The sequence below is a fragment of the Coregonus lavaretus genome (assembly GCF_964263955.1).
Source record: "Coregonus lavaretus genome assembly, contig: HAP1_SCAFFOLD_5035, whole genome shotgun sequence".
NCBI classification, from domain to species: domain Eukaryota; kingdom Metazoa; phylum Chordata; class Actinopteri; order Salmoniformes; family Salmonidae; genus Coregonus; species Coregonus lavaretus.
Window position 1 is genome coordinate 24,107 of NW_028159019.1, and position 15,894 is coordinate 40,000.

The window sequence follows — 15,894 nt, forward strand, 5'->3', positions numbered from 1 at the left end:
AGTTACATCTTCATATCATAGTTACATCTGCATATCATAGTTACATCTTCATAGCTCCATCTTCATATCATAGTTACATCTTCATATCATAGTTACATCTGCATATCATAGTTACATCTTCATAGCTCCATCTGCATATCATAGTTACATCTTCATAGCTCCATCTGCATATCATAGTTACATCTTCATAGCTCCATCTGCATATCATAGTTACATCTTCATAGCTCCATCTGCATATCATAGTTACATCTTCATAGCTCCATCTGCATATCATAGTTACATCTTCATAGCTCCATCTTCATATCATAGCTCCATCTTCATATCATAGTTACATCTTCATATCATAGCTCCATCTTCATATCATAGCTCCATCTTCATATCATAGTTACATCTTCATATCATAGTTACATCTTCATATCATAGTTACATCTTCATATCATAGCTCCATCTTCATATCATAGCTCCATCTTCATATCATAGTTACATCTTCATATCATAGTTACATCTTCATATCATAGTTACATCTTCATATCATAGTTACATCTTCATATCATAGTTACATCTTCATATCATAGTTACATCTGCATATCATAGTTACATCTTCATATCCATCACATCACTAGAGACTGGGAGTGTGGAAGAACACAGAAATTATTATTTTTTGTCTGTAAAACCATGAGATCATTGATGGATTAACAAAGTGCTTTTATGAGCTGTGTTGCTGTATTTGAGGAAGTGTGTGTTTTAAACAACCAGCCAGATCAAGAGCTCCTGAGGACAAAACAGATCAATACTAAGAGATATCTGAACTATAACACAACCCCTCCATGGTAGATGTCTGAACTATAACCCCTCCATGGTAGATGTCTGAACTATAACACAACCCCTCCATGATACGACCTCCTGACCTCTAACCCCGGTCAACCCTCTGACGGGGTCCACGTTTCTGTCAACATTACGTAAGAGCAACTGACAAAAAAATAGGAGGAGAGAGAGAGGAGGAGAGAGAGAGGAGAGAGAGAGAAAGGAGGAGAGAGGAGGAGAGAGAGAAAGAGAGAGAGAGGGGAGAGAGGAGGAGAGGAGACGAATAGGAGGAGAGAGAGAGGAGAGAGAAAGAGAGGAGAGAGAGAGAGGAGGAGAGAGGAGAGTGAGAGGAGGAGAGAGAAGAGGAGCGAGAGGAAAGAGACGAGGAGAGAGAGAGGAGGAGAGAGAGAGGAGAGAGTGAGAGAGAGGAGGAGAGAGAGGAGGGGAAAACCACACATCCCCAAGGGGCCAGGTTGAAAGAGTGAAAACCTTTTTGAAGATTTACACTTGGGTCGTTCTTTAAATGTGCTGAACATTTACCCAAACTGTAAAGAAAAACAAATTAGCTGTGAGGTCAGGAAGGTAGACAGAGGGACTTGGTCAGGTCAGGGCCTTGACACACACACACACACACACATTCTTTGAACCTCTCTGAACTCCACACTGCCTCTCCTCTGAACAGAGATCCCATTACAATAACACCACTAATCAAAGCCTCAATTCAGTTACTCCCAGATCATCATCCTAGTCGCTCAGCCGAGTCGGCCTTCTAAGTGGAAATGACATAATTTCTCAGATCCTCGGGCGGGCTGGCCTGCGGCGTTGTGGAATTACTCCCAGGGAAGAAGTGGCAAAGTGGTGTAAACATCAGAGAGAGGACCGGAGGAGAGGAAAGAGAGGAGTGGAGGAGAGGAGAGGAGAGGAGAGGAGAGGAGAGGGAGGACTGGAGGAGAGGAGAGGGAGGACTGGAGGAGAGGAGAGAGAGGACTGGAGGAGAGGAGAGAGAGGGCTGGAGGAGAAGAGAGAGAGGGCTGGAGGAGAAGAGAGAGACGGCTGGAGGAGAGGAGAGAGAGGGCTGGAGGAGAGGAGAGAGAGGACTGGAGGAGAGGAGAGAGAGGACTGGAGGAGAGGAGAGAGAGGGCTGGAGGAGAGGAGAGAGAGGGCTGGAGGAGAGGAGAGAGAGGACTGGAGGAGAGGAGAGAGAGGGCTGGAGGAGAGGAGAGAGAGGGCTGGAAGAGAGGAGAGAGAGGGCTGGAGGAGAGGAGAGAGAGGGCTGGAGGAGAGGAGAGAGAGGGCTGGAGGAGAGGAGAGAGAGGGCTGGAGGAGAGGAGAGCACCTCAGGCCCATCTGTGGAGAGGAGAGTTTGTTATTTCAACAGCCCCTCCCTTCCTCCCCCGGTCCGTTTTATCATGCCTGTGGCTGGCTGTGACCTTTAGGGAACAGCCATAATAACGTCTCTCTCCCCTCAGACTTCAAATGGCTGCTGACTCTCTCATTTGAGTTCAGCGTCGTTCCAAGCGGCTAAACACAGTGACACCACTGATCTGGACACGTAGGAAAACAACACGGTCAAAATGAAAGGTGCTGCCTGGGCTGAGTTCCTAATGACACCTTATTCCCTTTATAGTGCACTACTTTAGACAAAGAAGTAGTGCATAATGTAGGGAATAGGGTGCCATTTGGGACGCACCCCTGGCCTGGTCTGGTCTGCCAGAGACTGGGGAACTGCAGCGAGCGGAGCAGAGCGACACTGTCTGACGAAATGTACAACATGTCCTCTTGGCTGGCTATGTTTTTCTGTTCTGTTTCACCCCGGAGGAGAGGTTCACTTAGAAACACAGCTAAGTCACCCCAGAAGAGAGGTTCACTTAGAAACACAGCCAAGTCACACCGAGGAGAGGTTCACTTAGAAACACAGCCAAGTCACCCTGGAGGAGAGGTTCACTTAGAAACACAGCCAAGTCACCCCAGAGGAGAGGTTCACTTAGAAACACAGCCAAGTCACCCCGAGGAGAGGTTCACTTAGAAACACAGCCAAGTCACCCCGAGGAGAGGTTCACTTAGAAACACAGCCAAGTCACCCCGGAGGAGAGGTTCACTTAGAAACACAGCCAAGTCACCCCGGAGGAGAGGTTCACTTAGAAACACAGCCAAGTCACCCCGGAGGAGAGGTTCACTTAGAAACACAGCCAAGTCACCCCGGAGGAGAGGTTCACTTAGAAACACAGCCAAGTCACCCCGGAGGAGAGGTTCACTTAGAAACACAGCCAAGTCACCCTGGAGGAGAGGTTCACTTAGAAACACAGCCAAGTCACCCCGAGGAGAGGTTCACTTAGAAACACAGCCAAGTCACCCCGGAGGAGAGGTTAACTTAGAAACACAGCCAAGTCACCCCGGAGGAGAGGTTCACTTAGAAACACAGCCAAGTCACACCGAGGAGAGGTTCACTTAGAAACACAGCCAAGTCACCCCGAGGAGAGGTTCACTTAGAAACACAGCCAAGTCACCCCGAGGAGAGGTTCACTTAGAAACACAGCCAAGTCACCCCGAGGAGAGGTTCACTTAGAAACACAGCCAAGTCACCCCGGAGGAGAGGTTCACTTAGAAACACAGCCAAGTCACCCCGGAGGAGAGGTTCACTTAGAAACACAGCCAAGTCACCCCGGAGGAGAGGTTCACTTAGAAACACAGCCAAGTCACCCCGGAGGAGAGGTTCACTTAGAAACACAGCCAAGTCACACCGAGGAGAGGTTCACTTAGAAACACAGCCAAGTCACACCGAGGAGAGGTTCACTTAGAAACACAGCCAAGTCACACCGAGGAGAGGTTCACTTAGAAACACAGCCAAGTCACCCTGGAGGAGAGGTTCACTTAGAAACACAGCCAAGTCACCCCGAGGAGAGGTTCACTTAGAAACACAGCCAAGTCACCCCGGAGGAGAGGTTCACTTAGAAACACAGCCAAGTCACCCCGGAGGAGAGGTTCACTTAGAAACACAGCCAAGTCACCCCGGAGGAGAGGTTCACTTAGAAACACAGCCAAGTCACCCCGGAGGAGAGGTTCACTTAGAAACACAGCCAAGTCACACCGAGGAGAGGTTCACTTAGAAACACAGCCAAGTCACACCGAGGAGAGGTTCACTTAGAAACACAGCCAAGTCACACCGAGGAGAGGTTCACTTAGAAACACAGCCAAGTCACCCTGGAGGAGAGGTTCACTTAGAAACACAGCCAAGTCACACCGAGGAGAGGTTCACTTAGAAACACAGCCAAGTCACACCGAGGAAAGGTTCACTTAGAAACACAGCCAAGTCACACCGAGGAGAGGTTCACTTAGAAACACAGCCAAGTCACACCGAGGAGAGGTTCACTTAGAAACACAGCCAAGTCACCCTGGAGGAGAGGTTCACTTAGAAACACAGCCAATTCACCCAGAGGAGAGGTTCACTTAGAAACACAGCCAAGTCATTCCAGAGAGGCATATGCCTTAATGTCTTAGCAGAGCAGAACAGAACAGGAACCCAGAACCAACCCAAAACCCAGCTCCTTCACAATATCTCCTGGACTATTAATATGACCACAGTGCCAGCACAGCAGGGATCATCAACTAGATTCAGCAGTTTTTTTTTTGCTCAGAAAAACTTGGGATGCCAAATAAAATCACCCGTGGGTTAAATTTGTCCCGCGGGCCACCAGTTGGGGAACCCTGCAGTACAGGGTGAGTCAGACATACACTAAGACAAACAGGAGAGAGAGAGAAAGAAGCTGGATGGTATCAGAACAGGGTTATTACAGTACTATCCCTAACCCTGGACATCTGACTGCTTCTCTTCATGTTTTAGACCCACACCAGAAAACAACAAGGATCACAGGAACAGGGATATTTCTGTCTGAATTCATTACTGCTGTAGCCTTGTCGCTGTGCTTTCTTCAGTAAATTAGTCTAAATTGAACTGACTACTAGTTCTCTATTTCACCTTCAGTAAAGTCCTGGCTAAAACGGTTTGGTCAATCAGTTCCCTGAAGTAGTAGTAGTTGTATACTTTCAATGAAAAGACACTTCAAAACACATCTCTGAGCCGTCGTACCACTTAACCAGATTACAGGAGATGGAGTGTGATTACTGCTGGCTTGGTTGAGAGGCCAGCTTCCAGTATGTTACTGGCTTCCAGTTACCATGTCTGTGTCCCAAATGGCACCCTATTCCCTATAGAGCCCTGGTCAAAAGTAGTGCACTATGTAGGGAATAGGGTGCCATTTGGGGCACAGGCCATATGAATAAACTATTTGAATGGATCTGGTCTTGGGACGATTAGATAGACATACTTACAGTGAGGTTTGACTGTCTCTGCTAGCTTTAAACCTCTGACCCCAATGATATTGTAGTAGTATGAACCTTTGGACGTACTCTGACCCAATGACCACACCACAGTCTGGCTTTAGACAGAGATACACTAGGGACTTACTGCTCTTGTTGTGGCTGAAACAGTTTACATACTTTACAGCTTATAGACGTACTGCTCTTGTTATGGCTGAAACAGTTTACATACTTTACAGCTTATAGACGTACTGCTCTTGTTGTGGCTGAAACAGTTTACATACTTTACAGCTTATAGACTTTCTGCTCTTGTTGTGGCTGAAACAGTTTACATACTTTACAGCTTATAGACGTACTGCTCTTGTTGTGCCTGAAACAGTTTACATACTTTACAGCTTATAGACGTACTGCTCTTGTTGTGGCTGAAACAGTTTACATACTTTACAGCTTATAGACGTACTGCTCTTGTTGTGGCTGAAACAGTTTACATACTTTACAGCTTATAGACGTACTGCTCTTGTTGTGGCTGAAACAGTTTACATACTTTACAGCTTATAGACTTTCTGCTCTTGTTGTGGCTGAAACAGTTTACATATTTTACAGCTTATAGACGTACTGCTCTTGTTGTGGCTGAAACAGTTTACATATTTTACAGCTTATAGACGTACTGCTCTTGTTGTGGCTGAAACAGTTTACATACTTTACAGCTTATAGACATACTGCTCTTGTTTTGGCTAAGGTTGTTTACCTTACAGCTTAAAGACTTTGTTGAATGTCTAGTAACAGAGAAGCAAATCTTCTCTTCAGCATTAGGAGAAACAATGTCAAAGACATCCAATGAGAGCTGGGATTAGTGTAACATGCAACATCTGCATGTTGATCATATTTCAAAGCTCTTTAAGGTTAAGACAACATGGTCACCAGGAAAGAGGATGAGGACATCATCTATAGTTCCCCCTCACCACCACCACCAGATGAATATCATACCCCTGGTAATCTCCATGTCACAAATCATTAACAAACCTATCAGACGCTCTCGCACCGGTTTCCTGTTTTTGAGGTATGGTGGCCACAGGGATCAGTCTGTTTCCATGGGGACGCAGACAGACAGAACCCAAGCACATAGCTGTGACACATGCAGCATTCAGACAGCATGAAGCAACAGCACCACCCATGCTGTAAATTACCCTGCTGTAACACAACACCCGCTAAGCTGTATGGAACGTCTATTACCCTGCTATGTCATAATGCCGTCCCATTAATATATCACAACAATGTTTCCTGTAAGACATACTGCTGGAATATAACTCGTAATGTAAACAATTACTGATTCCCCACTTCCAGGCACACCCCCCCCCCCACCCCCCACTCACTCCTTGGCCCGGACAGGAAGAGGCAGAGGACCACTGTAACCACCAGTCTCCTCTCCTCTCCTCTCCTCTCCTCTCCTCTCCTCTCATCTCCTCTCCTCTCCTCTCCTCTCCTCTCCTCTCCTCTCCTCTCCTCTCCTCTCCTCTCCTCAGTGAGGATGTAATCATCATTCCTGGACCCTCAGAGGAACAGGAGACCAAGCCTCAGTGCAGAGCAGCAAAGCAGCAGTCGCTGCCCCATTACTACTGTTCCTTCCTGTATTCGTTCCTGTTGTCCTCAGACTGCAGGGGAACTTGGAGCCAATCATACCAACTGACTGATGGGACCCTGCTTGTGTATTGTTGTCCTGAGAGGATGTGTTCAGGAAGTAAACAGAGAAACAGAGCCCTGCCTGTCTGGTGGTGAAGGATCAGGGAGCTGCCACATAGCTATTGAACACCAGGTTTACACTGAGACAACTGAGGACATGGACTATGTTTCTATCCCAGGAGATATGTAGGGTAGTGAACCAGTCTCAGTCTCTATCCCAGGAGGTATGTAGGGTAGTGAACCAGTCTCAGTCTCTATCCCAGGAGGTATGTAGGGTAGTGAACCAGTCTCAGTCTCTATCCCAGGAGGTATGTAGGGTAGTGAACCCAGTCTCAATCTCAGGAGGTATGAAGGGTAGAACCAGTCTCAGTCTCTATCCCAGGAGGTATGTAGGGTAGCTAACCAGTCTCTACCCCAGGAGGTATGTAGGGTAGTGAACCAGTCTCAGTCTCTATACCTGGAGGTATGTAGGGTAGTGAACCCAGTCTCTATCCCAGGAGGTATGTAGGGTAGTGAACCCAGTCTCAGTCTCTATCCCAGGAGGTATGTAGGGTAGTGGACCAGTCTCATTCTCTATCCCAGGAGGTATGTAGGGTAGTGAACCCAGTCTCAGTCTCTATCCCAGGAGGTATGTAGGGTAGTGGACCAGTCTCATTCTCTATCCCAGGAGGTATGTAGGGTAGTGAACCCAGTCTCAGTCTCTATCCCAGGAGGTATGTAGGGTAGTGGACCAGTCTCATTCTCTATCCCAGGAGGTATGTAGGGTAGTGAACCCAGTCTCTATCCCAGGAGGTATGTAGGGTAGTGTACCCATCTCAGTCTCTATACCAGTCTCTATACCAGGAGGTATGTAGGGTAGTGAAACAGTCTCAGGCTCTATCCCATGAGGTATGTAGGGTAGTGAACCAGTCTCAGTCTCTATCCCAGGAGGTATGTAGGGTAGTGAACCAGTCTCAGTCTCTATCCCAGGAGGTATGTAGGGTAGTGAACCAGTCTCAGTCTCTATCCCAGGAGGTATGTAGGGTAGTGAACCCAGTCTCTATCCCAGGAGGTATGAAGGGTAGAACCAGTCTCAGTCTCTATCCCAGGAGGTATGTAGGGTAGTGAACCAGTCTCTACCCCAGGAGGTATGTAAGGTTGTGAACCAGTCTCAGTCTCTATACCTGGAGGTATGTAGGGTAGTGAACCCAGTCTCTATCCCAGGAGGTATGTAGGGTAGTGGACCAGTCTCATTCTCTATCCCAGGAGGTATGTAGGGTAGTGAACCCAGTCTCTATCCCAGGAGGTATGTAGGGTAGTGGACCAGTCTCATTCTCTATCCCAGGAGGTATGTAGGGTAGTGAACCAGTCTCAGTCTCTATCCCAGGAGGTATGTAGGGTAGTAAACCCAGTCTCTATCCCAGGAGGTATGTAGGGTAGTGGACCAGTCTCAGTCTCTATACCTGGAGGTATGTAGGGTAGTGAACCAGTCTCAGTCTCTATCCCAGGAGGTATGTAGGGTAGTGAACCCAGTCTCAGTCTCTACAAAACAAGACAACCCGACATCAAAGTCCACATTTGCAAGTTGAATAAAGTGTTTTAGAGCAGGAGGAAGAAGGTCCAGCCTCCAGACATACTCCAGAGAGGAGATGGCTTGTGTGGCTAGAGGGAGACAATAGAGACGGGGGGTCATGATGGACCAACATTGTTCCATAGTTCTACTGTGCTACCATGGAATTCTAGACATGCCAGAGGGCTGCAAGTGTCTGCGGACAGCGGGAGCCAACAAAAGACCCACTGTCTGAGTGGTTGAGTGGTGATGCATACACACACACACACACACACACAAACACGCATGCACGTGCACAGACACACACACGCACGCGCACAGACAAACACGCACGCGCACAGACAAACACACACACACACACACACACACACACACACACACACCCACGCGCACAGACACACACTCTGTCTGAGTGGTGTGTGGGGAGACAAACCACAGGGGGATGTGAGTCAGCGTTCTCTGTAATGGCTGCCCTGCAACCCTAGGTGAAATGAAGAGAGACAGAGAGAAAGAGAGACACCACTGTCACCCCCCCACCCTGACCACACGTCTGACTGGCTGTCAACCCCCCACCCTGACCACACGTCTGACTGTCTGAGCTCAGGACCATCCAGAGGATGTGTGTGTGTGTGTGTGTGTGTATGTGTGTGAGTGTGTGTGTGTGCGTGTGAGTGTGTGTGTGTGCATGTGTGTGTGTGTGTGGGTGCATGCGTGGACCATCCAGAGGTTGCGGCTTGACTGAAGTCACAGACAAATGCATGTCTCAGTTGGTATCACAATGCAGTGTATACAGTATTATATCAATGCAGTGTAAACAGTATTGTATCAATGCAGTGTATACAGTAGTATATCAATTAAGTGTATACAGTATTATATCAATTAAGTGTATACAGTATTGTATCAATTAAGTGTATACAGTATTGTATCAATGCAGTGTATACAGTATTGTATCAATGCAGTGTATACAGTATTGTATCAATACAGTGTATACAGTATTGTATCAATGCAGTGTATACAGTATTATATCAATACAGTGTAAACAGTATTGTATCAATGCAGTGTATACAGTATTATATCAATTAAGTGTATACAGTATTATATCAATGCAGTGTATACAGTAGTATATCAATGCAGTGTATACAGTATTATATCAATGCAGTGTATACAGTATTGTATCAATGCAGTGTATACAGTATTGTATTAATGCAGTGTATACAGTATTGTATCAATGCAGTGTATACAGTATTGTTTCAATGCAGTGTATACAGTATTGTATCAAGGCAGTGTATACATTATTATATCAATGCAGTGTATACAGTATTATATCAGTGCAATGTATACAGTATTGTATTAATGCAGTGTATACAGTATTGTATCAATGCAGTGTATACAGTATTGTATCAATGCAGTGTATACAGTATTATATCAATTAAGTGTATACAGTATTGTATCAATGCAGTGTAAACAGTATTGTATCAAGGCAGTGTATACAGTATTATATCAATGCAGTGTATACAGTATTATATCAATGCAGTGTATACAGTATTGTATCAATGCAGTGTATACAGTATTGTATCAATGCAGTGTATACAGTATTATATCAATACAGTGTATACAGTATTGTATCAATGCAGTGTATACAGTATTATATCAATGCAGTGTATACAGTATTATATCAATGCAGTGTATACAGTATTGTATCAATGCAGTGTATACAGTATTATATCAATGCAGTGTATACAGTATTATATCAATGCAGATTGCACACTATTCAACAACAATAGGTTTGGTTTGTATAATAAAACCTTTCAGACCGTTGCCATGTTGTGTACATTAACATGGTGGTTTAAAACCATTGTTCAGACTGTTGCCATGTTGTGTACATTAACATGGTGGTTTAAAACCATTGTTCCCAAATACTCTGCAAAAACATACAGCTCCTCGCTCTTCTGCAGGAACCAGACTGAGTTATAAAGACTGAGGCCCTCTCTTGTAAATCAAACTAATAGATGGGTTGAGTTCAATCAACCCCTCTGGTTGAGGCTGAGAAGAATCTCATTATTCAGCCTGGACATGGCTGCTGTAACCAAGCATCCCATTATTCAGCCTGGACATGGCTGCTGTAACCAAGCATTCCATTATTCAGCCTGGACATGGCTGCTGTAACCAAGCATCCCAATATTCAGCCTGGACATGGCTGCTGTAACCAAGCATCCCATTATTCAGCCTGGACATGACTGCTGTAACCAAGCATCCCATTATTCAGCCTGGACATGGCTGCTGTAACCAAGCATCCCATTATTCAGCCTGGACATGGCTGCTGTAACCAAGCATCCCATTATTCAGCCTGGACATGGCTGCTGTAACCAAGCATCACATTATTCAGCCTGGACATGGCTGCTGTAACCAAGCATCCCATTATTCAGCCTGGACATGGCTGCTGTGAGCTGCTGTAACTAAGCATCCCATTATTCAGCCTGGACATTGCTACTGTAACCAAGCATCTCATTATTCAGCCTGGACATGGCTGCTGTGAGCTGCTGTAACCAAGCATCCCATTATTCAGCCTGGACATGGCTGCTGTAACCAAGCATCCCATTATTCAGCCTGGACATGGCTGCTGTAACCAAGCATCCCATTATTCAGCCTGGACATGGCTGCTGTGAGCTGCTGTAACTAAGCATCCCATTATTCAGCCTGGACATGGCTGCTGTAACCAAGCATCTCATTATTCAGCCTGGACATGGCTGCTGTAACCAAGCATCCCATTATTCAGCCTGGACATGGCTGCTGTAACCAAGCATCCCATTATTCAGCCTGGACATGGCTGCTGTGAGCTGCTGTAACCAAGCATCCCATTATTCAGCCTGGACATGGCTGCTGTGAGCTGCTGTAACTAAGCATCCCATTATTCAGCCTGGACATGGCTGCTGTAACCAAGCATCCCATTATTCAGCCTGGACATGGCTGCTGTGAGCTGCTGTAACTAAGCATCCCATTATTCAGCCTGGACATGGCTGCTATAACCAAGCATCCCATTATTCAGCCTGGACATGGCTGCTGTAACCAAGCATCCCATTATTCAGCCTGGACATGGCTGCTGTAACCAAGCATCCCATTATTCAGCCTGGACATGGCTGCTGTAACCAAGCATCCCATTATTCAGCCTGGACATGGCTGCTGTGAGCTGCTGTAACTAAGCATCCCATTATTCAGCCTGGACATGGCTGCTGTAACCAAGCATCTCATTATTCAGCCTGGACATGGCTGCTGTGAGCTGCTATAACCAAGCATCCCATTATTCAGCCTGGACATGGCTGCTGTGAGCTGCTGTAACTAAGCATCCCATTATTCAGCCAGGACATGGCTGCTGTAACCAAGCATCCTATTATTCAGCCTGGACATGGCTGCTGTGAGCTGCTGTAACCAAGCATCCCATTATTCAGCCTGGACATGGCTGCTGTGAGCTGCTGTAACTAAGCATCCCATTTTTCAGCCTGGACATGGCTGCTGTAACCAAGCATCCCATTATTCAGCCTGGACATGGCTGCTGTGAGCTGCTGTAACTAAGCATCCCATTATTCAGCCTGGACATGGCTGCTGTAACCAAGCATCCCATTATTCAGCCTGGACATGGCTGCTGTGAGCTGCTGTAACCAAGCATCCCATTATTCAGCCTGGACATGGCTGCTGTAATCAAGCATCCCATTATTCAGCCTGGACATGGCTGCTGTAACCAAGCATCCCATTATTCAGCCTGGACATGGCTGCTGTAACCAAGCATCCCATTATTCAGCCTGGACATGGCTGCTGTAACCAAGCATCCCATTATTCAGCCTGGACATGGCTGCTGTGAGCTGCTGTAACCAAGCATCCCATTATTCAGCCTGGACATGGCTGCTGTGAGCTGCTGTAACCAAGCATCGCATTATTCAGCCTGGACATGGCTGCTGTAACCAAGCATCTCATTATTCAGCCTGGACATGGCTGCTGTGAGCTGCTGTAACCAAGCATCCCATTATTCAGCCTGGACATGGCTGCTGTGAGCTGCTGTAACCAAGCATCGCATTATTCAGCCTGGACATGGCTGCTGTGAGCTGCTGTAACCAAGCATCCCATTATTCAGCCTGGACATGGCTGCTGTGAGCTGCTGTAACCAAGCATCCCATTATTCAGCCTGGACATGGCTGCTGTGAGCTGCTGTAACCAAGCATCCCATTATTCAGCCTGGACATGGCTGCTGTGAGCTGCTGTAACCAAGCATCCTATTATTCAGCCTGGACATGGCTGCTGTGAGCTGCTGTAACCAAGCATCCCATTATTCAGCCTGGACATGGCTGCTGTGAGCTGCTGTAACCAAGCATCCCATTATTCAGCCTGGACATGGCTACTGTAACCAAGCATCCCATTATTCAGCCTGGACATGGCTGCTGTAACCAAGCATCCCATTATTCAGCCTGGACATGGCTGCTGTGAGCTGCTGTAACCAAGCATCCCATTATTCAGCCTGGACATGGCTGCTGTGAGCTGCTGTAACCAAACAGTAGCCTAACAGCCAGAGAGACGGTATATTTAGAGAGTTGGCCAACTTTTAGAATGTTGAATGTTGTTCTAATTCTAGACATTCAGTTACATAGCATTGTTGAAATATACCCCATGTAATGCTAATGGTGAGCTAACATGGCTGCCATAGAATGTTCTAGTCATGTAAATCCATCATAATGTAGAAACCTCAATGTCCCAAGTCTCTAAATACATGTATCTGCTAACAGCTCTCTGTGATGAGTAGCAGAGTACTACAGTTACCTGCAGAGGACTAGGACCAGACCTCCAGCTTGATGACCCAGTGGTAGATACAGTGGGGAGAACAAGTATTTGATACACTGCCGATTTTGCAGGTTTTCCTACTTACAAAGCATGTAGAGGTCTGTCATTTTTATCATAGGTACACTTCAACTGTGAGAGACGGAATCTAAAAAAAATATCCAGAAAATCACATTGTATGATTTTTAAGTAATTAATTTGCATTTTATTGCATGACATACGTATTTGATCACCTACCAACCAGTAAGAATTCCGGCTCTCACAGACCTGTTAGTTTTTCTTTAAGAAGCCCTCCTGTTCTCCACTCATTACCTGTATTAACTGCACCTGTTTGAACTCGTTACCTGTATAAAAGACACCTGTCCACACACTCAATCAAACAGACTTCAACCTCTCCACAATGGCCAAGACCAGAGAGCTGTGTAAGGACATCAGGGATAAAATTGTAGACCTGCACAAGGCTGGGATGGGCTACAGGACAATAGGCAAGCAGCTTGGTGAGAAGGCAGCAACTGTTGGTGCAATTATTAGAAAATGGAAGAAGTTCAAGATGACGATCAATCACCCTCGGTCTGGGGCTCCATGCAAGATCTCACCTCGTGGGGCATCAATGATCATGAGGAAGGTGAGGGATCAGCCCAGAACTACACGGCAGGACCTGGTCAATGACCTGAAGAGAGCTGGGACCACAGTCTCAAAGAAAACCATAAGTAACATACTACGCCGTCATGGATTAAAATCCTGCAGCGTATGCAAGGTCCCCCTGCTCAAGCCAGCGCATGTCCAGGCCCGTCTGATGTTTGCCAATGACCATCTGGATGATCCAGAGGAGGAATGGGAGAAGGTCATGTGGTCTGATGAGACAAAAATAGAGCTTTTTGGTCTAAACTCCACTCGCCGTGTTTGGAGGAAGAAGAAGGATGAGTACAACCCCAAGAACACCATCCCAACCGTGAAGCATGGAGGTGGAAACATCATTCTTTGGGGATGCTTTTCTGCAAAGGGGACAGGACGACTGCACCGTATTGAGGGGAGGATGGATGGGGCCATGTATCGCGAGATCTTGGCCAACAACCTCCTTCCCTCAGTAAGAGCATTGAAGATGGGTCGTGGCTGGGTCTTCCAGCATGACAACGACCCGAAACACACAGCCAGGGCAACTAAGGAGTGGCTCCGTAAGAAGCATCTCAAGGTCCTGGAGTGGCCTAGCCAGTCTCCAGACCTGAACCCAATAGAACATCTTTGGAGGGAGCTGAAAGTCCGTATTGCCCAGCGACAGCCCCGAAACCTGAAGGATCTGGAGAAGGTCTGTATGGAGGAGTGGGCCAAAATCCCTGCTGCAGTGTGTGCAAACCTGGTCAAGACCTACAGGAAATGTATGATCTCTATAATTGCAAAGAAAGGTTTCTGTACCAAATATTAAGTTCTGCTTTTCTGATGTATCAAATACTTATGTCATGCAATAAAATGCAAATTAATTACTTAAAAATCATACAATGTGATTTTCTGGATTTTTGTTTTAGATTCCGTCTCTCACAGTTGAAGTGTACTTATGATAAAAATGACAGACCTCTACATGCTTTGTAAGTAGGAAAACCTGCAAAATCGGCAGTGTATCAAATACTTGTTCTCCCCACTGTAGATATTTATATACCCAGGGGTTGAAGGGGATGAGGGGGAACTGAGTGTTCCTGAGTGGAGGTGGTGAGGCCAGCATTACAGCATTACACCAGCCATATATCCATCCATCTATTCTCTCTATGGCCCCACAGGTGCAGAAGTCCTTTGGATAGAACCCTGTTCACTTTCCCTTCCACATCACACACACCCACCCAAACGCATGCACGTGCACACACACAGCGTCCTGCCTGCCTGGAACATTCCACAAATAAAGTGCTTAATGAACTGCGCTGGCTTGCTCTGCAGGTGTTGAAGTATTTACAGTGAGTGGTGTTGTAGGGCCCTGCCAATGAAACAAGTCTGTTGACAGAAATATAACGGTTAAAACCACGGCTAAAAATAACAGCTGGAGCTTTCAGCTATTTGTTGTGTTTATGAGGTAACAAAATAAGTGTTGTGCTGCTACTGCCCAGCCAGGATATGAGATGACTTGAGAATCATGTCAGACATTAACCCTACTGGGTCACCTCACACCAATGTACTGTACAGCGCTTCAAACCAACACCTTGAAACCAGCCAGGGAACAATCAAGATCAAAGCATGTTTCTATAAGTGCTAACACATTGACATGTCATCACACTATACAACAGGAGGAATTACCAGGATACAGTACTATCAACACACTATACAACTGGAGGAATTACCAGGATACAGTACTATCAACAAACTATATAACAGGAGGAATTACCAGGATACAGTACTATCAACACACTATACAACAGGAGGAATTACCAGGATACAGTACTATCAACACACTATACAACAGGAGGAATTACCAGGATACAGTACTATCAACACACTATACAACAGGAAGAGTTACCAGGATACAGTACTATCAACACACTATACAACTGGAGGAATTACCAGGATACAGTACTATCAACACACTATACAACAGGAGGAATTACCAGGATACAGTACTATCAACACACTATACAACAGGAGGAGTTACCAGGATACAGTACTATCAACACACTATACAACAGGAGGAATTACCAGGATACAGTACTATCAACACACTATACAACAGGAGGAATTAC